The sequence below is a fragment of the Pipistrellus kuhlii genome, unplaced genomic scaffold (assembly GCF_014108245.1).
Source record: "Pipistrellus kuhlii isolate mPipKuh1 unplaced genomic scaffold, mPipKuh1.p scaffold_m20_p_2, whole genome shotgun sequence".
NCBI lineage: Eukaryota > Metazoa > Chordata > Mammalia > Chiroptera > Vespertilionidae > Pipistrellus > Pipistrellus kuhlii.
The window spans coordinates 12,454,881-12,479,825 of NW_023425515.1; positions in this window are offsets into that span (position 1 = coordinate 12,454,881).

Genomic DNA, 24,945 nt, shown 5'->3' on the forward strand with positions numbered 1-24,945 from the left:
TGATGTGTTGTTCTCTCTCTCTCTCTCTCTCTCTCTCTCTCTCTCTCTCTCTCTCTCTCTCTCTCTCTTTCCCTCTCTCTCTCTCTCTCTCTCTCTCTCTCTCTCTCTCTTTCTCTCCCCTTTCCTCTCTCTCTGGAATCAATGAAAATCATATCCTCAGTGTCAGGATGAACTACCCCAATCTCTTCTGCTCAGAGATGTTTTCTGAAATATACATTGTTATAAGCTTTTCCCCTTAGCTTTCCTTGGGGCAGAGGACTAGCCAGTGTCTGCAGAAGCAAAATAAGAAACTCTCCTCTCTTGCCTCCCTTGATCCACATCCTAACCCTCTATAGTAGGGGTGTCGAACTCAATCAGAGAAGGGGCCAAAATCTAAAATCCAGCCTAAATCGCAGGCCGAATGGTTTACTGAACAGTCATAAACTGTCATTGTGATGGAAACGCAGCGGAGTGCAGTGATGACAGCACGGTGCGGGCCACATTGCAAGGCCTGGCGGGACGGATTTGGCCCGCGGGCCTTGTGTTTGACACATGTGCTCTATTGCATACTTCTACCCTTTATAAGAAAACCTAACCATCCCCTAGGGACTGACATGATGCACTGGCCCGCTGTGAGAGAATGAAACAAAATTTCTTAAACTCTCACAACATCTTTTGGCCTGGCTCTTCTCAATGTGGGCCTAACACTCAGATGAGGATTTAAAAGAAGAAATAAATGTGCAAAATTGTATGAAGAAATTTTATAATACTATTAATGGACACACAAAAGTTGTGTGAAAAATGGAAATACATACTATATTCTGGAGTAGGAAGAATCAACATAATAAAGGTGCAAATCTACATTAATCCATAATTTTACGATGATTCTAATAAAAATACTAACTTTAAATTAAAGAAGCTAATTTTAAGGTTTATATAAAAATATAACATGCAAAAATAAACAGGAAAATTCTGGGGGGAAAAAGAATAACAAGGAGGAGCTAACTTTACTGGTTATAAAGCTACAATACAGGGGTGAGCAAAAGTAAGTGAAACACAGAATTTCTTTTTGTATTATATATTTCTCCACACAAATAACTCTAAAAACTAGTTTTGCCTACCCCTGTATTAAGATTAGATTAAAAAAAAAGAATTGATTAAAAAAAATTATTGGGATATAAGGGAAAGTCCAAACATAGACCTAAGTAAGTAAAATAATTTAGTATATCATAAAAGCATTATTTCAAGTCAGTTGGAAAAGATAAATCGTTCTAGACCTAAGTAAGTAAAATAATTTAGTATATCATAAAAGCATTATTTCAAGTCAGTTGGAAAAGATAAATCGTTCAATAAATGTTTTTTGAAAATCTAGATATTAATTGAAAAAAGTTAACTTCCTTCTCTTTTTGCATTTTATTAATAGATTTATTAAGGCATAATCGATGGGCAAAAAACTGCAGACATTTAATATATACAATTCGATGAGTTTGGACGTATGTAGACTCCTGTGATATCATCACCATAATCAAGGTAATAAAAATATGCATCACCTACAAAAGTTTCCTTGTGTCTGTTTTTTATTCTGCTTGTGTTTTTTGTCTGGGGGAGGGGGTGGCAAAATACTTAACATGACATTTACACTCTTGGAAAATTTTTAGGTACACAACACTGTATTGTTAATTATTGATGTTATGTTGCATAACAGATTTCCAGAACGTGCTCATCTTATATATATAACTTTATACCCACTGAATAACAACTGCCCTTTCCTCCATCCCCTAGCAACTACCATTCTGCTTTCTGCTTCCAGTATTTTAGATGCCTCATGTAAGTGGAGTTACACAGTATTTGTCCTTCTGTGAGTGCCTTAGCATAATGTATTCCAGGTCCATACATGTTGCTGCTAATGACAGGATTTTCTTCATTTTTAAGGCTGAATAATATTCTATTGTATGTACATATCATGTTTTCTTTTTCTTTTTAATATATTTTAATTGATTTTTTTTTTTAGAAAGAGAGGCAACAATCAACAGAATTTAAATATCAAGACAGGCAACAATCAACTTTTCCACAGGAGTAGGATTGGGGCTGGGGTCTACGAATAAAGCTTGGAGAGTAGCAAGAATGACCATGATCCTCAAGAACCAGAGCATGGGGCAAGGACATCCCATAAACTAAAAAGGGAGCAACAAAAGAGGAATCTGCAAAAACTCCTTTAGTCCTTAGGTCAGAGCTCACTCTGCCCAGATAGATGCTTAAAAGGCTCAATTCGGATTCCTCACTCGGCTACTCACCTATTAAATGACCTGAAGCAACTCACCCACCTCTGAACCAGCTTCCTTGTCTTATAAAAGGGAATAATTATTGTAATTTCCTTGGGTAACTACTTTGGAGAGAACGGTATAAACTATGACCATGTATATTGAAGGAACACTGCCCTTTACCCTTCCCTGTCATGGGTGTCATTCTTATTCTTCCAGCCCCACTGAGTATCCCATTACCACCGTATTTTTCGGACCATAAGAAGCACTTTTTTTCCCCCAGAAGTGGGGGGAAAAAGTCCCTGCGTCTTATGGTCCAAATATAGCCTACACATATACTTTAAAAAAAAAAAGTTTTTTTACTTGCCCGGCTCTGTGTGGTCTCTGTGTGCTTGCCCGGCTCTAAAATGGTTCTAAATGCTGCTGTTTACTTTACAGGGTTGATTACATGTGTTTATGACTGTGATGTTGGGTTTTAATGCACATAAAATATTTTAGGACACTATTTGTTTCAGAATCTTTTTTTCTTCATTTCCTTTCTCTATAAACTGGTGCATCTTATGCTCCGGAGCGTCTTATGGTCTGAAAAATACAGTAGATCTATTTCTCCCAAACTTGGCCTCTAATTCTGCTCCTCCAGGCTGAGCTCTGCCTCACTTCCTTTTACTGATCACCTCCCAACCCCCACCTCCCCAACCTCCCGCCAACCTGGCCTTATTTCTAAAAGCCTTCAGGTCTGTACTTCACTACTCCCAGCCCTGCTCACACACACACACACACACACACACACACACACACACGGTCCCAGCTCACAAAGCACCCCCAGAGAGGGATCCAGTGGATCCCACTTAACCTTCCTCAGTAACCATAGCAACGGCAGGGGAAAGAGAGGTGGGTTGCCAAGTAAAAACTTTCAACACATTTTCTCATGGAATCACTGTCACACTTTTTGTCAGGCTCTATTTACTTTTGGTGCCAGGTTTTCAGTACTCCATGTATTATACTCGGGGTTTATAAACAAATGTGAGATGCGCGTCACTTTTCTTACATGAAAAATGCATTTGGTTTTCCACACTGAGAAGGGGATTTTGGGAACACACTCGAACAGAAGACTATTTGATAGAGTATCAGTATTATTATTTTTGTTTTCTGAACTATGTCCACCAGAGGGCAGCAAAAAATTTTATATGTGAAGAACATTTACTCAATTCAGAAATTAAGAGCAAACCTTATTATTACTTGCAGATAAATAGGAAACTATTAGAGCCCTTGATGGCAACATAACTTCAAGCTTATGTCCCCAAAAAAACTAATAATAACTAGCAGATTTTAGTTTTTAAGACTAAAAAAAAGCATCAATATATATGTTCCTATTTCTTTTTTGAGAGTCTTAAGAGTAAGGAGAAGTAGTATCATAAAGCTATAATTTCATAGTTTACTTCAAAGCCTAAATATTAACTTTCCTAGTAGTTGAATTTCTAGTTGGTTACTCATTGATCTGTTTAATATATATATTATTATCCCCTTTCCAAACATTGTGCTAGCAACTACCACTTCTGAGGCATAGCTTGATCAGTCAGGGTTCTCCAAGAAACAGAACCAATAGGACAGATGTATGACTTATTTCAATAAACTGACTGATGTCATTAAGGAGATGGGCAAGTCTGGAACCTTTAAGGGGAGGCCAGCCAGAGGGAAATTCAGGCAGGAACTGCTGTTGTGAGGCAGAATTTCTTCTTCTCTAGGAAATCTCGGCTTTTGCTCTTAAGGCCTCCAACCGACTGGGTGAAGCCCAAGGCCCATCCACATTAATGTCCTCTACCCGAAGTCAATTGACCGTAGATGCCAATTAGCCACATCTACAAAACGCCTTCATGGAGGCACCTAGAGTTTCATTCAATACCTGGGTATCACAGCCTAGCCAAGAGGACCCATCAAATCAACCATCACATTGCTCCAAAGCATCTCCCCTGTCCAGGTGCCCTGTCTGGGATATGCCATCCTCAGAAAACCATGCTTTGAGTCACGGATCATCCTGAAACATTTACATCCCTAGTAGGTTAATACACCCATTAGGCACCTGTAAGTATTTCTCTCTTTTCCATGTCCAGCACGGCTAGAAAGCGGGTCCAGTTCCTGAGTAGAGGAGCTGGGGATTGAGAAGTAAAAGAAACAAAACGGAAGGAAAAAGCTGGGACCTGGTAGGACCACTGTCCTCTTCTGATGGAGGGACAGGGACCCAGAGCCAATCCAGCAAGTTTATTTTATTCCCCCAAATACCAGGAAGTTCCACCAAAAGTTAGGATCAAAGGAGATTATTTGCATTCTTGAGGAGGCTGAGCATTCCTGGTGCTTGATTGGATTTAAATATCTAAGACCCATTACCCAACACCTGGACAAAGGTAAGAGTCAGTGCTGATAACACATCTGCCTTTTTGGTAAATGTGTATTCAAGACGTGGCTTTGCGTGTCGCCTTGGGTTCAGCTGACAATAATTAAAGAAATGCCCATGTGTCTTCCCAGACACTGTCTACAGGAACCAGTATCTAGTCTGTGATAGTCTGCAGGTTATCACATACATTCCTCCAGGCAGAAGGAAGTCCTGGCATCCTGAAAGCTCTGAGTAGCAGCAGGTTCTGAAATGCTAAAAGGGAAGCAGTGACTTACCCTCTACCACCACCACTTTCCTGATATCACATAAAATTTCCCCTCTCCATGGGTGTGGGGATTTGGGGTATGTTGTGACAAACTATGTGGTCGTTTTTTAGAAACTGCGTCCAACTCAGCAACTAAGCAACGGCAGCATGATGCCTCACTCTCTAACGCTTGGTCTATGCGCTGTGCAAAGTTTCAGTTCAAAGTGCTTTGCTCACTGTGCTTCAATAAAAAGATCATCAAAAAGAATGCATAACTGACTCTAATGAAGGGGAAACATGAGGCAAACCGAAAATGAGAAATATTCTATTAAAAAGGGAGGAAGGAGTGTGCTCTTTAAAAATGTCAATGTCGGAGACGACAAAAATTAAAGGCAAAGACAAAGATTAAAGAATACTACAGAGACAATTAAAATCAGAATGCCATCCTAAACTAGACACTGTACCAGGGAGAAAATAATGCTATGAAGGACAGTGTGGGGTCAGTTGACACTGGAATCCAGGCGGTGGGTTGGATAAAGGTGAGAGTTTGGACTTCTTTGTTTGCTGTGCTGTGTTTTTTGTCTGTCTTGTTTAGTTTTCGATAATTCCTATGATTGTGGGTGATAGTGTCCTTATTGTGAGGGGAAGATTGTGGAGGAAAACATATGAAGAGTATGTATATATATGAGAAGAAAGAGCAAGAGAAGAAGCAGATGGAACAAAACGTAGGTGAACCAGGTGAGGAGCATACAAGTGTTCTTTATGCTGTTTTCTTAACTTGCCTCACCTTAAAAATATTTCCAAATAAAAAAATGTTTTAAAGTTTACCACAATTCACTATGCTCCATTGTAAGAAATTCATTCATGTGCTTTACTTTTTAAAAAATATATATATTTAATTGATTTTTTTTTACAGAGAGGAAGGGAGAGGGACAGAGAGCTAAAAACATCAATGAGAGAAAAACATTGATCAGCTGCCTACTGCATACCCCCCACCAGGGATGTGCTCGCAACCAATGTACATGCCCTTGATCGGAATCAAACCCGGGACCTTTCAGTCTGCAGGCCGACACTCTATCCGCTGAGCCAAACTAGTTTCAGCTCATTCGTTATTTAAATTATCAGTGATATTGCTTTGGGAAATCAACTCATAAGGATTCTTTCTAGCTCACACCGTATCACATCACAGTCTACAAGAGTAGCAATGGGGGAGGGGAGGCTCTGTCCTACGCCCACAGTTTTGGGGCCAGGGTCCTTGCCACCAGGGGCCTCAGCCTCCTTTGGTTCCCTAGAGTCATGGACTAAAAGAGACCTGCCCAGGGGAGGTTCTCCATGTGCCATCTGGAAATGGTTCCATCGTTCCCATTCACCGCCATTGCTTAGAACCCTCCAGGGCAACATCCACCTGAAAGAGAACCTAGAAAGCGTGGCCCACCGGGGGCTCAGGAAGAAGAAGACAGTACAGAGGACGGGGAGCACCTGCATTTGCCATAATCGGTACCTTGTTTTACAGAGATTTGGGAAAATAGCTTCTCCTGAGGTAAGCAAGCACAGAAAACTATGCATGTAAATCTTGACACCAAAAACCATCTCTCTCTCTCTCTCAACTCTTTCTCCTCATGGAGAATAAACAGTCAACATGGCACAGTGAAGGGGTATATAAAAGGACCCTGGTATCCAAAACTGAGTTTTAAGATGCAGCCACTGAAATTTTTCTGCATGTGGACATTATGGCATCTACAATAGGAACCCAGGGCCCCTGTGCCTACAAGAGCTGGGCTGATGCTCAGGGAGGATGCCCACATCTGGGATGAGTTTCTTAGGGCAGTGGGCTTACTCCTCCCGTTTGTCCATTCTCCTCTTTCCCAGCTTTATTTTTCTAAAAACATCTCAAATCATGTTTGTTTCATGAAACCTCTTTGCTCCAGATCACATAAATGTCTTTCTGTTTGTCTCTTATTGAATCTCTAGCTACTGTGAAATGTTTTAGATTATGACACCACTTTTGTGTTTATAATAATTAATCAGCCCAACCTGTGTGGCTCAGTTGTTGAGCATCACTAGACACTGTACCCAGAGGGTCCGGGGTCCAATTTTCGGTCAGGGCACATGCCTCGGTTGCAGGCTCGATTCCCAGTAGGGGGCTTGTAGGAGGAAGCCAATCAGTAATTCTCTCTCATCATTGATGTTTCTCTCTCCCTTCCTCTCTTTGAAATCAATAGAAAATATTTTTTAAAAAATAATAATAATAATATTCAAGGTTCAGGAACATAACTGGTCTCTATTTTGTACACATTACACTTAGGCCATTGTTGGGCCCATAAAAGGGGATGGAAAACTACTTGTTACTCCATTTGTTTCCATTTCTGGAGTTGGGCAAGAGGGGTTAAGAAAAGGAAATGTATGTGTTCGCCACCAGCCCACTCTGCCAAACAAGGGCCAGTGACACCTAGCTGGTAGTTAAGCATAGTCACTTGAATAAAGTGCTAAGGCAGCCCTATCCAGTTTGGCTCAGTGGATAGAGCGTCAGCCTGCAAATCAAAGAGTCCCGGGTTTGGTTTCAGTCAAGGGCATATACCTCATTGCAGGCTCTTCCCCGGGCCCTGGTCGGGACATATGCAAAAGAAAGCCAATCAATGTGCTTCTCTCACACTGATATTTCTCTCTGTCTCACTTCTCTAAAAAATCAATGGGAAAATATCCCTGAGTGAGGATTAAAAAAATAAATAAAGTGCTAAGGCATACTTTTTAATCACATTCACTTTCCCCCTCAAATCCTCTATGGAGCTCTTGGTGATCTCTAAAAGAAAATGACTGTGATCTAGTACTCTAGATTGAAATGAGCACAGCAAAGGCCCACCAGGACAATCGGCTGTTCCCAGGTTCTGCTCCTTGGGGCTCCAGATGTAGACATCTGTTTTCAGGTAGCATCTGCCCAGGCATAGCCACCTAAAACATCCTGTGAAGCACACTTCAATTCAATAATTCTGTGCCAATAAAATGGTTAAGTTAGACAGAATGGATCTGTGCTGTAAAATAAAAATGACATATATTTTATACGGTGTCCCCCCAAAAAATGTATATAGCCCTAGCCAATTTGGCTCAGTGGATAGAGCATCAGCCCACAGGCAGAAGGGTTCTGGATTCTATTCCAGTCAAGGGGCATGTACCTCAGCTGCAGGCTCAATCCCCAGCCCTGGTCAGTGCATGCTCGCTGGAGGCAACCAATTGATGTGTCTTTCTCACATTGATGTTTCTCTCTATCTCTCTCCCTCCTTTCCACTCTCTCTAAAAATGAATGGAAAAATATCATCTGGTAAGGATTAACAAAACAAATAAATGATAGATGTTTGTTGTTGTTTTTTAATGTATACACACTGTAACAGCTGATAGCTCGATTCTGAAAATGAAATGTACTTTAATAAACATGGCCTTCACAATTATTCTAAGAGTGTATATAAATATTTAGGGGAGTATCCCATACTTCACCAATCCTATATAATAAAAGCCTAATATGCTAAGTGTCCAACCATTCATTCGACCAGTCACTATGACACACAATGACCACCAAGGGGCAAATGCTCCAACTGGTAGGTTAGCTTGCTGCTGGGGTCTGGCCAGTTTGGACTGGGCTAGACAGGCCAGACACACCATGGAGCCCTCCTTAGCCCCTCCTCTGCACCAGTGGGGTCTCTCGACCTGGCCTGCACCCTTTTGCAATCCTGGACCCCTTCAGGGGATGTCAGAGAGCTGCAGGCCACCAGTGCACCTGTGCACCAGGCTTGTAGTAATAAATATAATCACAACTATATATCGAACACAAAACATGAATGGCATACAGAGAAATTCTAATACGAATTTCCAATATTTTCCTTAATATGTCTTTGGTGAAAACCCTGAGATGACTCTGAAGAGAATCCTCACTGTTGGGCTCTGACCTCAGTTTAGTTTCTCTTGTCTCCTGCCTGCACAGTTTCTGTTGAAAGCCACACACTGTTGTGGTTTTACAGGCACGCACCAGAGGCCACTTCCTTCCAGCGGAATCGTTACTCTTATAATACTTTGCTCATGGGCTGGCTCAATGTTCCTTTAATATCACTCTTATAGTTATGCTGTTAACATTGTTGTCTTCACTGCTCTCCACTGTACCTACAAAGTGCCATCTGCCACTTGTCTCCATTCTGAGCCCCTGGTGCCAACTGGATCCACTCTGTGTGGAGGTGATGGAGAGAGCTTTTCCCCTTCCCATTTGAAGACAAATAAATGAACGAGAGGAGGGTTGATAAGATACCCCTCTCCCGGAAAGTAACAGGGAGGCCATGCGTACTGCCCCTGAAATAGCATCAACGTTCACCCTAGAAGGTGCAGCTCAGGAGTATTCAACTGTATCACGCTCAGTATCAAGTGGGCAACAGTTCACATTTTCACAAATTATGTTTCTAATGTTCATATAACAAAGACTAATATAAATTCTTGGTCTCACTTAATAAACATCAGCATTTGCAATAGTCTTTCATGTGAGGGAACTGGGCCATCATGCGCTAAGGTGGACGGGATCATGAGACATTCACACTTCTCTGCACATTTCCTATCTTCAATCCACTCAGTAAGTTACTACACAACTCCCATTAAAGTAAGGTCACAGAATTCAACTTAACAAGGGTCCATGAGAGCTTCTCTCTGCTTTGTAACAAACACACTAAAACTTTTATTTTGCTCAGTCCTCATACAAATCTATGTCAAAGGCAAAATCACATGAGGTATTCATCACAACTCTTTGAAAAATTATTCCAAATGCATGCCCTGACATGGATCAAAAAGACCAGATGCTACAAGGAAAATGACATGCTTTAACTGGTTTAAAATCTTACAGGCAGCAATAATAAATATGGAGGCTTTTCTTATGCCACATACAATAGCATGAGTTTTTAGAAGATATACCTACACAGGCTTTTGGCTAAGGTAAATGAGTTCAACCTGTCACTTAAATCATATCTTCTATGATGAAAATTATGCTGGTTAATGTGTTGTAATTACCATTCATCATTCAAATAGAGAAATTCAGCTCATTTGACAGCACCTAACCCAGATCAATACTCATTTTCCACTGCCTTTATTTCCACCTTTGTCAAAACTGACAGGTGCAATAGTACACTTACAGCACTCAAGCAAACAGTATTCAACTGTTAGGATTTTTGTCTTAAGAGTAACTGACTTTTAAGTTTCATGGATCATTTTGATTAAGGATCACTCTGCTTCTAAAAGTCTATTTTAAATTTCAAACATAACCATGTGTGCTATGTGCTATGGCTAATATGAAGTGAGTATCAGAAACCATTGTATAGGCAGGGTTCTTTAAAGAAACAGAGCCAAGAAAATATGTGTATACATAAATAAATCTATTTAAGGAATTGCTTCGCATAACTACGGAGACTGAGAAGTCCCAAGATCTACAGTCCCCAGACTGGAGACCCAGGGAGAGTCAATGTTTCAGTTGGTGTCTAAGACAGAAAGAGACCACTGTCCCAGCTCAGAACAGCTGGGCAAGAGGAGATCCCTCTTACTCAGCCTTTTTCTTCTAGTTAAGTCTTCAATTGATTGGATGAGGCCCATCCACTTTAGGGAAAGCAATCAGCTTTACTCAGTCTACAGATTCAAATTAATCTCATCCAGAAGCACTCTCACAGACTCAGCCAGGATAATGTTTGGCCAAATGTCTAGGCATTTTATGTCCAGGCAAGTTGACACACCAAATTACCCATCACATCCATAGACACAAAAAGCTTATCATTCCGGGAAGAAATGAAACAAATACAATAAATAGTGTTAAACAATGACAAAATAACATATAATCAAGTACTAAATTGAACGTCATGCCTTTCATTCCTATCAAATTTCAGAAACGAAGTAAACAGAGACTTTCTGATTAATTATATGGGGGTTTTATTTTGTTTTTTAAAATATATTTTATTGATTTTTTACAGAGAGGAAGAGAGAGGGATAGAGAGTTAGAAACATTGATGAGAGAGAATCATCAATCAGCTGTCTCTTGCACACCCTCTACTAGGGATGTGCCCACAACCAAGGTACATGCCCTTGACCGGAATCAAACCTGGGACCTTTCAGTCCGCAGGCCAATGCTTTATCCACTGAGCCAAACCGGTTTCAGTTAACTAATTATATGCTGTTGTTGTTGTTGTTTTTATTAAAATATATTTTTTATTGATTTTATTTTTTTTAATTTTTTTAATATATTTTATTTATTTTGTACAGAGAGGAAGGAAGAGAGATAGAGAGTTAGAAACATCGATGAGAGAGAGTCATCGATCAGCTGCCTTTTGAACACCCCTTACTGGGGATGTGCCAGCAACCAAGGTATATGCCCTTGACCGGAATCAAACCCGGGACCCTTCAGTCCCCAAGCCGACGCTCTATCCATTGAGCCAAACTGGTTTCAGCTAATTATATGTTTTATTAAATGTTTTAACTTGTCTACACATGATTAAGTCCAAAGAATTAAAGGGTTGATTGTCTACCAACAAAAATGAGAACTAAAATGACTTTTAAAAAACACATCTCAAACACATATATAAGGAGAAAAATAACAGACTACTTCAAAATTTTTCCTGTCTTAATTTCCAAATCATTTTATAGCTCCTTGTGAAAGATTGCTTTAGCTAAGAGAAAATGGCTTTTGATGCCACATATTCCAAAAAACACCTGCTGGCCTTAAGTGTTTCAATAAATTACTCAGCCTGCTGAGAATTCTTAGGTTATACATTTTATATTCATGGCATCTTGAAAATTTTTAGAGATTTTCAGCAAAAGGAATAAGGCAAGTGATGCTAAGTCAAATAGTCTCTGAAAGTAACAGCTATTATTCGCCATGTTAGTTTGCTGCCCACTACCCACCAGATACTATTTTTTCACTGGCAATATTTTAACGAAGTGGTACCAAGATGTCACATTGTCATTTCCCCAAGGATTAGTCAATGGCATGTAAACCATCCTTTGGCCAATACTGACAGCAGTTTTAACTAAGAACTAATAATAGAAAATATTATGCAAAAGATTGACAATATCTTTCTAAACTTACTTAAAGATAGCAATTCCAAATAGCTTTAGAAATCATCAAATTGTCTGTTGCTGAAAACCCATCATATTTCTTCAGTTTTTGCTGGTGTGGCTCAGTAGTTGAGGCCAACCTATGAACCAGGAAGTCACGGTTCGATTCCGGGTCAGGGGCACATGCCCAGATTTTGGGCTCAATCCCAGTAGGGAATGTGCAGAAGGCATCTGATCAATGATTCTCTCTCATCATTGATGTTTCTATGTCTCCTTCCCTATGCCTATTTCTCTGAAATCAATAAGAATACCTTTTTAAAATAAATTCTATGCTCAATAAGGTCAAGAAATACTGAACATATTGTAATTTTTCTCTCTTAGAAAGTCACAAAGTATATTTGAGTATGAAGAGCTCTGAAAAGACAGCTGAAATAAAGACATTAAAAATTAAACAGAAAAGAAACAATCAAATTGGACCAGAAAGGAGTCCTCACATGACTAAAAAAAAAAAAAAAAATTAAAAAAAATTTTTTTTAATGCTGACAGTGAATATGACTGTTCCCAAGGAATAACTGAATGCACTCAACTCTTGGAGGGTCCTTGGAATTATACAGTCCTTCAGGTGGATAAAATTCACCTGGTCCAGAGAGTTTTCATTTATTGGAGATAGGCCATCAAAGACTTTCCTCCATTAAGATGTTTTTATAAGATTATGTCACTATTGGGAGATTTGAAGATGGTGGCATAGGTAAACACCTGTACTCGCTGCCTCCCACAACCACATCAAACTTACAACTAAAATCCAGAATAATCATCATCCAGAACCACCTGAAAGCTGGCTGAATGAAAGCCCCACAACTAGACAAGTAAAGAAGAAAGCACACTGAGACTGTTAGGAGAGGTGGAGGCATTGGAACAGAAGGGATATCATCTCGGCAGAGGCTACCCAAAGGAGGAATGGGTCCCAGCCCCACTCCAGAGCCCCAGCTCAGGATCTTGGAGCTTGGAAAAGAAATCTCTATGGGCAGTAAAAACTATGGGCTGTAAAAACCAGTGCAGATTGGGGCTCAGTGACACACAGGCTACTGGAGACCCAGCTGTTCCTCTTAAAAGGCGGCACCACAAACTGAACTTACAAGGTCCCACTTCCTCTGAACTCCAGCACCAGGGCAATGCTCTGGGGAACACAGACACATATGAGGAGGAACTGGGTTGTCTGGCACCCAGGCAGGAATTAGGGGGCAGCTTTATCCCAGTTGGAAGTGCTCACAAGAATCATTGTTCCTATGCTGGGACTTCCCCAGTCACAGAGCTGACTGGCAGCCATTTCTGTTTGCTCCATCCTAGTGATTCCCTAAGACCCCACCCCATCCAATTTTCAAGCCCACCCAAGCTGCTTGCAATAGCTTTTGCATATGAATAGTCTTTCCTTGATCAGGGTAAAATCTGTCAAACAAGCGGCAGCTGGGTCAGGGAGCCCCAAACCTATCAATAAAAGGCCCAAGACCCAGCACCAGCACCAACCTGCCTTGCTTCACAGCTGGGCCTCATCTGAGCACTTCCAAACCCAACACAAAGAGGAGGAATCTGCAGATCTCTCTGTAACTCCTGCTGGGTGGTCCCAGGCAGTGGCTGATTTTACACCTCCCTGAAGACCCAAGAGCCAGTGCACCCAGTGGTCAGTATGAGACCGTACCAGATTATAACTCTACACATCCATAAGCGACACACTCAAGGGGCAGACACAGTGAGCACCAAAGCCCCACTGAAACAAGTCCTGCTCGATAAGGGAGTCTTCTATACAGCTGCTTTCCCACTGTAGTCACATCTGGTCCTCACAGAAAATTGGCCTGGAGGTCAATTCCTGCAAGTGACAACAACAGTAATCAAGGTTCAAGTGGAACAAGACTGTGCTCACAGCCCACAAAGGGGTACACCTAGAACTTCCAGTTCAGGTGACTGGGGAGGCTGAGCCACTGGGCCCTACAGAACACCTACAACACAAGGCCACTTTACCAACTCAAGGAGACATAGCAGCTCTACCCAATAAATAGAAGGGGGGGAAAACACAGAGAAGCAGCCAAAATTGGAGACAAACATGTCACAAATGAAAGAAATAGAAGAAAGCAAATTACTAGATATACAGTTCAAAACCACAATTAGGAGGTTACTCAAGAATCTTCTAGAAACCTACACACACACACACACATACACACACACACACACACACAAAATAGTAAATTAAGCATACACTGACTGAAATAAAGAATAATATACAGGGATTCAACAGTAGAGTAGAGAATTCCAAGGATCAAATCAACGATTTGAAATATGAAGAAGCCAAAAACACCCAACCAGAAGAGCAAAAAGAAATAAGAATCCAAAAATATGAAGACAGCATAAGGAACCTCTGGGACAACTTCAAGCATACCAACATTCCCATTATGGGGGTGCCAGAAGAAAAGAGAGAGCAAGATATGTACTGAAAACCTATTTGAAAAAATAATGACAGAAAACTTCCCCTTACCTGGTGAAAGAAATAAGATTCACAAGCCCCTTATTAAACCATTACAATGAAAATGCTTTTCAGACAGGAGTGCTAAAAACAAACACTTTTGCCTTCCCTAATACTTCCTCTTTCCTAAAAGAAGTACTATTAGGTTTTTCTACTTGCTTTGATTACCAGGAAACCAAAAGCTAAATGTCAGAGCAAATATAACAACCACATGGGCCTTTATGGGCCGGGATGTCTGGGATCTTCTTCCTAGTCTTATTGATATCTCCTCAGTCATGACTGTTTCTCACTCCCCATTAACGTATTGTCTGTACTTAATGATAAACCACCACAAGCCCATTTAGGGACATTAGAAGGAACAGGGGCAAAGGGTGTGGGGTATATAAAAGAGGCTAAAGAGGGGATGAAGGGTGATAGGAGACTTGACTTGGGGTAGTGAACACACAATACAATATACAGATGATTATTATAGAATTGTACACCTGGAATCTGTATAATTTTATTAACCAATGTAATCCCGATAAATTCAATTTTTTAAAATGTCAAGTAAAAAAAAAGGAGGTGGGGAGAGACTGATGAAAAGATAAACACAGACAAACAGAAATTACTGGCTTCTGCAAGATCTATATAGAACCCAACACCAGCACCTTACATGAAGCCTGGAGCATCATTAATGCCTAAAGCTTTTAAATATGTTTTCAGTGAAAAAGTGTTCCCAGATAATATTTGCCCCATCAAGATCCCCAGGGACATGAATTTCTTACTAAAAGATGTGTCAAGAATACTGAACACAGGGTTCAGGCTACCAGCAGAGCATGGGTTGAAGGAATTCTATTGGGGGTAGGCTGAGAAGTAACTGTAGAGTGGCCATGAAGACCAAATAGAGATAGGGCAGAGAATCTGAAGGTAACTCCAAGAGAGACCCCTATAGATCTGCAGAGGGCTGTGAGAGAGTTTACCCCTTCTGCTGAAAACAGGTTAATTTGCCAATAAGCTAAAGTTAGGATGAGGGAGGCATGACTTGCAAGGGAGTAAGTACACACACACACACACATACACACACACACACACACCTAATGTGTTTCAAGGAGAGGGTATGACTCTGGAGGGGAAACCCCTTATTATCACTTCAGAATATATGTTGTAATGAGGAGAAATTGTAGGACAAGTACTTCTATTTCAAAAGGCTCAAAAACATGACAATATATAGTTGATTGGTCATATCAAAGAAACCATATTTGGAGATAGCTCCTGAATAACACTGCCAACTTTATTATCTAATAATAGGCTGAACCATAGGTATCTTAATGTTATAATTTGAGAGTTTAAAGCCCGCACTCTGCCACTCTGTAGCCTGGCTGGCATGACTCAGTGGTTAAGTGGTGACCTGTGAACCACATGGTCACGGTTTGATTTCCGTTCAGGGTTGCAGCTCAGTCTCCATTAGGAGGCATACAGGAAGAAGCCGATCAAATGATTCTGTCTCATCATTGATGATTCTATCTCTCAATACCTCTCCCTTCCTGAGATCAATAAAAATACATTTTTTAAAAATAATAAAAGCCACTTCTCTCACTCCTAAGAAACTACCAGTAGTAAGCAAAGAGTAAGACTACCAGAGTTTGTAGAGTTGAGGAAGCTGTGACAGCAGCATTGATTCTGATTATGGTTTTCCAAAGCCACAATCATGGCCTGGTCTGAGGGCTCCTTAGCTGTAATACTCTGGAGGGTACCAATTCTGGGGAAATTATTGGAGAGGGGTTAGCTGTTTGAAAAAGTTTCCCAATGGAAACTACATTGATTTATGCATTCTGACAAACACAGACAGCTTTCCGTGTCCTGCCACTCCAATCGGAGCACACAAAGTCTAATAAAAATGAACCCCTCTCCTACAGGGGTTAGTTAAGGTTCCCGGAATTATGACTTTTTTCTTATAAGCTGTCATTTAGTTTATTTCAAAATCCTTGCCCTTTGGAGGCAAGCAAAAAGGGAAGTATGCAGTTGGGAGAGGTGTGGTACTCCTAACAAGTGCACTTGCTCTTAGCTTCTTATTGATTTTCTCTTGAATTCTCCATGAAACCTGAACTCAATAACCACAACAGCCCCTCATATCTTCTGCCAGTGCCTTTGTGTTATTTGAGATTGGCCAGGGAACAGAATCAGAGCCAGAAGCAGAGTGCCTGGCCTTGTTAAGTAGTGGTTTTCCAAAGGAACATTTTCTCTTGGGCATTATTGTCTCCTAACCTCTTATTTCCTTCTGATTTCACCCTTATTTCTCTGCTCCCATTCCGAAGAAAATTTCTGTAAGATAGATGTACCCTCATCATCTTTGTTTATCTCCCACGCATTCTCTGCTCACTGGCCTCATTACTCCACCAAAACCACCTCACGAATGTCCAGGTCACCTCCCTATCAAGAAATCTGCCCAGCCGGCATGGCTCAGGGACTAAGTGTCGACCTATGAACCAGCAGGCTCAATTCCCAGTCAGGGAGCATGCCTGGGTTGCAGGCTCGATCCCCAGTAGGCAGCTGATCAATGGTTCTCTCTCATCATTGATGTTTCTCTTTCACCTTCTCCCTTCCACTTTGAAATCAATAAAAATATATTATAAATAAATAAATAAATAAATAAATAAATAAATAAATAAATCTGCCAAAACCAGTTTGGCTCAGTGGATAGAGCATTGGACTGAGGACTGAAAGGTCCCAGGTTTGATTCCGGTCAAGGGCATGTACCTTGGTTGCGGGCACATCCCCAGTAGGGGGTGTGCAAAAGGCAGCTGATCGATAATTCCCTCTCATGGATGTTTCTAGCTTTCTATCCCTCTCTCTTTCTCTCTGTAAAATCTCAATAAAATAAATTTAAAAATAAAAATAAAATAAAGAAATCTGAAAAATTGTCAGTCTTCTATTTGAGCTCTCAATAATGTTCAACATATTTGGCCCCATGCAACTCTTAAAATCCTTTTGCTAAGACTAGATACTCCTAGGTAGTTTTTTTTTTTTTTTTTTCCTATTATTTAACCACTTGTAGGATGTTCTTCTCATTCCCTTCTCGTGGTAACTCTTCCATCTTTGCATGCCAATTATGCATTGAGTTTCTTTAGAAAATTACTCCAGACACTATTTTAACCTCACTGTCCAATCTCATAGCGACTAGAGTGTAGGCACCTACCAGAGTATGTAATATACATCCTGCAGGGTTTGCATGGAGAATGATTTCATCCGCACTCACAGCTTCCACTAGCACCTCTCTGCCAGTAATTCAAACTTGCACTTCCAGCCAAGAGCTTACTTTGTAAGACAGAACCACATGCCCATAGCACATGCAACATCTTCGTTTGTATATGTTACAGGCAGCTCATTACTTCATATATTCAAAGCTGAACTTGAGACCTGCCTGTCCTCCAGTGTGCTGTCTCAGGAGCTAGTACAGCAGTCTTCTAAATGACCTTCCCTAATCACTTCCTGCCTTCTACCCCTCCACCTCCAAGCGACAGCCAGAGTATGCTTTTGTAAATGTGTAACAAGAATGAATTCCAGGCCTGGTGCGGCCAGGCCCGGAGCAGCAGCTGCCAGGCTGGGAGCGGCCAGGCCCAGAGCAGCCGGGCCTGGTGTGGCCAGGCCCGGAGCAGCAGCTGCCAGGCTGGGAGCGGCCAGGCCTGGAGCAGCCGGGCCTGGTGTGGTCAGGTCCGGAGCAGCGGCTGCCAGGCTGGGAGCATCCAGGCCCGGAGCAGCCGGGCCCAGAGCAGCCGGGTCGGGTGCGGCCAGGCCCGGAGCGGCAACAGCCAAGTCCAGAGCAACTAGGTCGGGAGCGGCAGTGACCAGACCCGGAGCAGCTGGTTGTGGAACGAACCAGAGCAACAAAGGCCAGGCCCGGAGCAGCCAGGCCCGGAACAGTTCGCTCCTTGCCTGCCCCTCCCCCACGGCTGCCTCTCAGAAATGGCTGGAAACTTTTGCGGGAACTTGAGGGTCTGCTGAATCAAGTGATGAAGGCTTAGATCTGGATGTGTTGAGTTAGTATAGCGCTGGGGTGTTGATCTGTGAGTGCCTTGGGTGGGGCCTGGATGAGGCTGGTTGACCTATTTGGAAATGTTTTTTGTGTGAAGTGTATCATTGGGCATGTGGAGGTATTATTGATATGAGAAAATGCTAAGTAACAGATTTACTATCTGAAAAGGGATTTACTATCGGGGAAAGGGAGGGAGGAAGAGACTGAACATAAACTGTGCACCTATGGATGAGGACAATGGGGGATGGGGAGGGGGCGGAGGGTGAGGTGGGAACCTGGTGGAGGGGGGAACAAATGAGGAACCTTTGTAATAATATGAACAATAAAGATTGATTTAAAAAAAAAAAAAAAAAAGAATGAATTCCACACAGTCATAGACTGCAAATGTGCACAGATGTGATATCTTTTAGGTCTCTGAAAATCAACTTCGTTCTAAAGCTCCATATATACTTAGAAATGGAAAACAGAATCTTACGAAATCAAGGTACACTCTGTCATTTTGGTTAAATACAGCAATTCAACCAATCAACTGGTCAATATTCTCCTAAGGCTTCTCCAAACTGTATTTCTTCCATGTGAGGATGAGCTATGATCCTGTGATGATTACACAGTCTCCCAGCCTTGGGAGGGTTGAGTATGAGGTAATTTTTCCATCATCATCCTTTATCCTTGGTGATTTCTGTTGAGATTTACCTCATCTTGACTGATTCTGACCAATGTTGGGGTGCTCTTATTAGCTATCCTGGAATGCAAACCCACTTATACAATATAATTAAAAATTCTACCAAGATCTCAGAGTGGACAGGGGCAGTTTAAAAAGAGGGGGCTAAACAGACAAAAGAATTTTTTAAATTAAATTATTAAATGGTCATTTCCTATGGCACCCATGTCTTTTGTAATCAGTCACATGATCCTCTCTACCTTTCTAGCTTGTCACATACTTCTCTCCCTCTTTCTTGTGTCCTACCATGTTGAGATTTCAACTCAAACACATCAAGTTCTCCCTAGATCCAGGGCCTTTGCTTGTGCTGGACTGCTGTGCCTTCTGCAGTCTGTTTCTAAGCACTTCCCCTCCCTCATTTATCACCTGATGAGGCCTCAATTTAAACATCACTTCCTCAGAAGCCTTTTCTAAACTAGCTATACTCACCATCTTTCAACCTCCAACGGCCTGTCCTTTACCTGTGTGTCATTCAGAATGGAGGTAAGTTCTTCATCATAGTAAACTCCTAGTAATCCTGTTTTGATTTGCTTAACTCAGTGACCACTCAGTCTAATACTTCATTGCCTTTAAAAGGTGTTTCTCCCTCAAATGTTGGTGTCAGCAGAGTTTCTGCCTTAACTTGGTGGTCTTCTGCCTGCCCTCATTCCAAAGGCAACCTCATCTATTCACGTGGATATACCTACAAGCTTTATGCAATGACTTAAGAATATATTTCTTCCACCCTGATCACAAGGTTCAGATTGTGTATCTAACTGCCTACTAAGTATCTCTACATACAATTCAAACTCAGCATGTTCCAACTGAGCTCATCTTTTTCCCACGCCTCCACTCCCACGCCCACCTGTCCTCCTTCTCTTACAATTACCATTTCAGGTAATGGTACCATCATCCACCTAGCTCTTAAAGCAGAAATCTCACCTTCATTCTAAACTTCTCTTTGTCTGCCCACACCTTTTCCTTCACTACTTATTCCTCCCACAGGGTTCTGTAATCTTTCTCACCATCTCTACTACCATTGCCTAGTCAGGTTTCCATTCTTTCTTACCTTGACTACTGAAATAGCTTCCTAATAGCTCTCTTGAGCTCCTTTTTGCCCTGCTTTGAAGCTTTCTCCACATAGCAGCCAAAATGACATATCTAAAGTTCAATTTGACTCTGGAGTTTCCATGCTTAACCACTTCCAAGACTTTCCAGAGCTTTGTCATTCAGTTAACATACCATACAGACACTCTTGTCACTTTACTTTTTCACTTCTGCCTTCTATTTTACCTCATAATAATCTCCAACTGCTTTCAATTCCTATTAAACAATGATGTTTCCTTCATCCATAGCTTCCTTTATGGTGATCTCCAAGTGTAAAATGTCACTTAGATTCTGGGAACATCTTTCCTTAGATTCTGGGAACATCTTTCCCAAGAAGCTCAAACCTCCAGGTTGGACTGAGTTCATCTTTGCTTTCCCACAACACCTCAGCAAACCTCTCATTATCACCATATAATTGGAGGTTAGCTGTTTACAGTCTTGCCTCCTCCACTAACCAGTCATGTCCCTGAGAACTGGCCCGATATCATATTTGTCTTTGTGCCCTAGGCTGTAGTAGATAGCCTGGCATGTATTACATATCTAAAAATAGCTATTGCACTGAAATTCTTGGGATCACCTTGAATCTCTGTGACAGAACCCAATATCCACATTTCCCTCTCTGTCTTTTAATCTGTTAAATTACAATTTTACTCCAGGAGCCGAAACCGATTTGGCTCCGCGGTAGAGCGTCGGTCTGCGGACTGAAAGGTCTCGGGTTCGATTCCAGTCAAGGCCCTGTACCTTGGTTGCGGGCACATCCCTGGTAGGGGGTGTGCAAGAGGCAGCTGGTCGGTGTTTCTCTCTCATCGACATTTCTAGCTCTCTATCTCTCTCCCTTCCTCTCTGTAAAAAAAAAAAAAAAAAATTTTACTCCAGGTAACAATGTGCCAAGCCCAGGGATTCCATTTCCTACCCTCCTTTGCTGAGACAGAAGAACACTGAGAACTCACTGCTGGCTTTCTGGAAACCTCTTAAAAGGAGGCTGGCTCTACTGGGGGTAGAAATAGTTTGTCATGTACTCCTCCTATCCTTTTTCCTGAAACATGTGCTCAGTACTACAATTCTGTTTCTTTTATGTCCTTGATAATCTGATTATACCATTAGCTATTACCTATCAATCAGTATACACACTTACCTCAGGTTTTCTTACAAACAGAAAAGGTGAACAATAAGATTAATTGTTGGGCTCAACCAGCATGGCTCAGTGATTGAGTGTCGAACTATGAACCAGGAGGTCACAGTTCGATTCCTGATCAAGGCTCATGCCCAGGTTGTGGGCTTGATTCCCCAGTAGAAGTGTGCTAGAGGCAGTCAGTCAAAGGTTCTCTTTCATCATTGATGTTTCTATCTCTCTCTCCCTCTCTGAAATCAGTAAGAAATATGTATTTTTTTTTAAAGATAAATTGTTTGAATTCACATCCACTGGAAGAATTGGAATTTCTTTTTCCATTGTCCTACAGGGCCACTCCAAAGGGAGGAAATAATGCTGCAGCCATCTGCTCCTGGTTGATGCAAATGTGTGCAGAGCCATTTTTAACCAGACTCAAATGTCCTCTTTAGGCAATTGATCTGAAGGAATTCTCCCATAAGAGTGGGTGCAATGCAGCAGGACTAGGCAGGGTGAGAGTTATGCAACTTACTAGTACACAGTGAGTAGTGAAGGATTAGAAACCAATGCTGCCATTGGACATGGCCTGAAGTCCTCCATCAGCAAGGGGAGGGGATATCCAGAACTGGATCCAATACAGTTGCAAAGACAGAAATAATCTTTGTTCTTTAACTTATTGATAAAGAAATAATACAAAATAGCTCTGAAATAAGACATTAATAATATTCATCTCAGGTAAAAACTGCTGTTTTAATTTTAACCCTGCTATTCTGGCTTCTGCACTTGCTTAAACATAGGGTAGTTGCCTCAGCTTCCAGATTGAGACCTGGAGGCTAAGGAAGTTTTCCTGTGCCTGTGGACCAGGACCACAGAAGATTGATTCCCACTGACTCAGTAGCTTCAGGAGTAGAAACTGTAGATAACCTTTAGAGATTAACCGCTAAACTCTGCTTCTGTACTATCTACTATCGCAAGATAGGGCCACATTCCAACGTCCAGCAGGATGGGGCTGGGAACGACTCGGCAGGCTGTTCCCAGCCTTTAGAATTTAGAATTTAGAACAAAGGAAAATTTTTGTGGTTTGGACCGTTAAAAGGACTGCCTACGCCTGAAACAGTGCAGTCGTGCGGACTCCACCTGCATGTGGTGCTCTCCCGGCCATCCTGGCCAGTTCAATAAATCCTTGCCTGCTTTTTTTTTTAATCAATCATCAGCCTCTGGTGGTCTTATTTTGAACCCAGGGTTCGGCCCCACAACAGCTCCACTTTATACTTCTGACCTCATCTTCTACTTTAATCACTTTTAATCATTCCACCTGTTACTCTAATCCTCCATGGAGCCAGTCATGTTCATGACCTTTGCCCTTCTTGTGTTTTCTGCCTGGAATATTCTAACCCTGGAAATGCACAAGACTACTTCAGGATATGACTCAAATCTTACATTCTCAGAGACACCTCCTGTCAATCCTTTATAAAAATTGAATGTTTCTCCACACTGGTCATTTTAAGTTATCCTGACTTATTTTCCTCTTTACACGGATCACCTTCTAATATAGTGTATATTTCAATTTATTTGCTTATTCTCTGTCATCCTTTATGAGAATATAGTTACATGAGGTAATTTTCATCTGCCTCATTTACTACTATATTTCCAGTACCTAGAATATTATGAACATACTGGATATTTAATAAATATTTAATGAATCTTTCCCCCAAGAGTCCTACCAATTTTTAAATTTTGTTTGAGAGTATTCCAGTGGATTGAAAACAAATAGTATTGTTAAATAAATTTGGCTTATCTTCTTTATTTATATTGTTTTAAGCTCATTTATTTTTTCCTCCTTTTCTCCCTGCATTCTTCCAATTAATATACATGATAACAATTTTGAGTGAGGAAAAATACTTAGTTTAGTTTGTTCTTCTTTCCCAACATCTGCTGGTTTTTAAAATAATGATGCCACTGGGTGTTGTTGACTTAAACACAGTATGAGGCTTTGTTTCTTAGACGAGTCAACAGAGCAAGCAAACAATCAGACTTACTCCCAGCTTGAGGAAGCACATTGAGTCCAAGATCTCAGTGAGAGTCCCCATCCTGCTAAAATCAGCCTGATCAAAAATCACTGGTTCCCCTTTGGCCTTACTCCCTCAAAATCCATACACAAACACACACAAGTCACACACACACACACACACACACACACACACACACACACATACACGTAAAACCCTGACATAAATTAACAAAGCTTTGCAATTTTCTTATGTGAACACTTTCATCTCGCAAATTTGCTTTTAAATTGGTTCCCAGAGCATGCTGGGATCTGACAACAATAAAAGCTCTACAGATAGAAAGAAAGGTAAGCGTGGGGAAGATGAGAAATTGGCCTCCCCTGGCCAGGTAAATCCCTTAAATGAGCCTCTTAAAGGACTGGTGAAGGGTCTCTGAGCAGAGGGGAAAGAGCGCCACCAGAGAAAGGAGTGCTGCTTTACTTGGCAACAAAACCCAGTAGGGAGTTGACCTACATAAAATCTCCATTTTCAGCGTCCTACTTCTCTCTGATCAGTACCCAACTTCACATCAGACACACAATAAGGCTGTAAATTCAACTGACATTAAATGTAGGCAACACATAGACTCAATACTTACATGTGTCTTTTAGCTCTCTCAATCTAGTGGGTGCAAGAAATGGGATGTTCCTTTTACAGAGTCCAAAAAAGGTCACTGATTTTCAATCCATGTCTTAAGCAAGAAATTGTACAACTGGCACTAGTAAAATTATTTATTAAGCTATATGGAAAATTCAATAGTAAATACAATACTATACAAGTCTTCCATAGCTCTTTGTTCTGCCTCTAGCAGAAGGGAATTGGTCCCCCAAAAGCATTCCTTCAATTAGCACGACATTCTAGGGTGAATAACATACTGTGTCACCTCTGCATACCATAGTTTTTCAGAGAGCAGTGCTTACTAGCAAAAGTTTTCACTACCTTAACTCTGTATCAGTTAGCTATTGCCACAATAATGCTGCGTAACAAAACAACACGGCATAATGTAATCCCTTATCCTTGCTGTTATAATCTTAAATTGGTACAAATTGGCTAATCTAGCTTGGGCTCCACTGAGTCTTCAAGTTGTTCCACATACTTCTCATCCATCTCAGACCCACAAACCAGCTGCGGCATATTTTTCTCAGTGACAAATGGGAGGGGGCAAGCCACCATTGCACCAATGCATCCCTGGCCTTTGCTCACATCACATCCACTAATATCCCATCAGGCAAAGCAAATCACATGGCCAAGCCTAACATCCATGAGGCAGGTTATACTACTCCACCCAGAATGGGAGAAAAAAGAAAGTATTTGTTGAACAATTATCCAAACGATCATAATCCCTTACAAAGTCAGACAAGCAATCCTGAGTCCCCTTACTTCTTTGAATGACTGTGCCTACGCAAACTTCTGATGATTTGAATTTCTATATCAATGTGTTCTTCAGTAAAAACAATAGAAACCAACTGTCAGATGATGAGCATATCAAAAGACCATAGAGTTATTTATATATG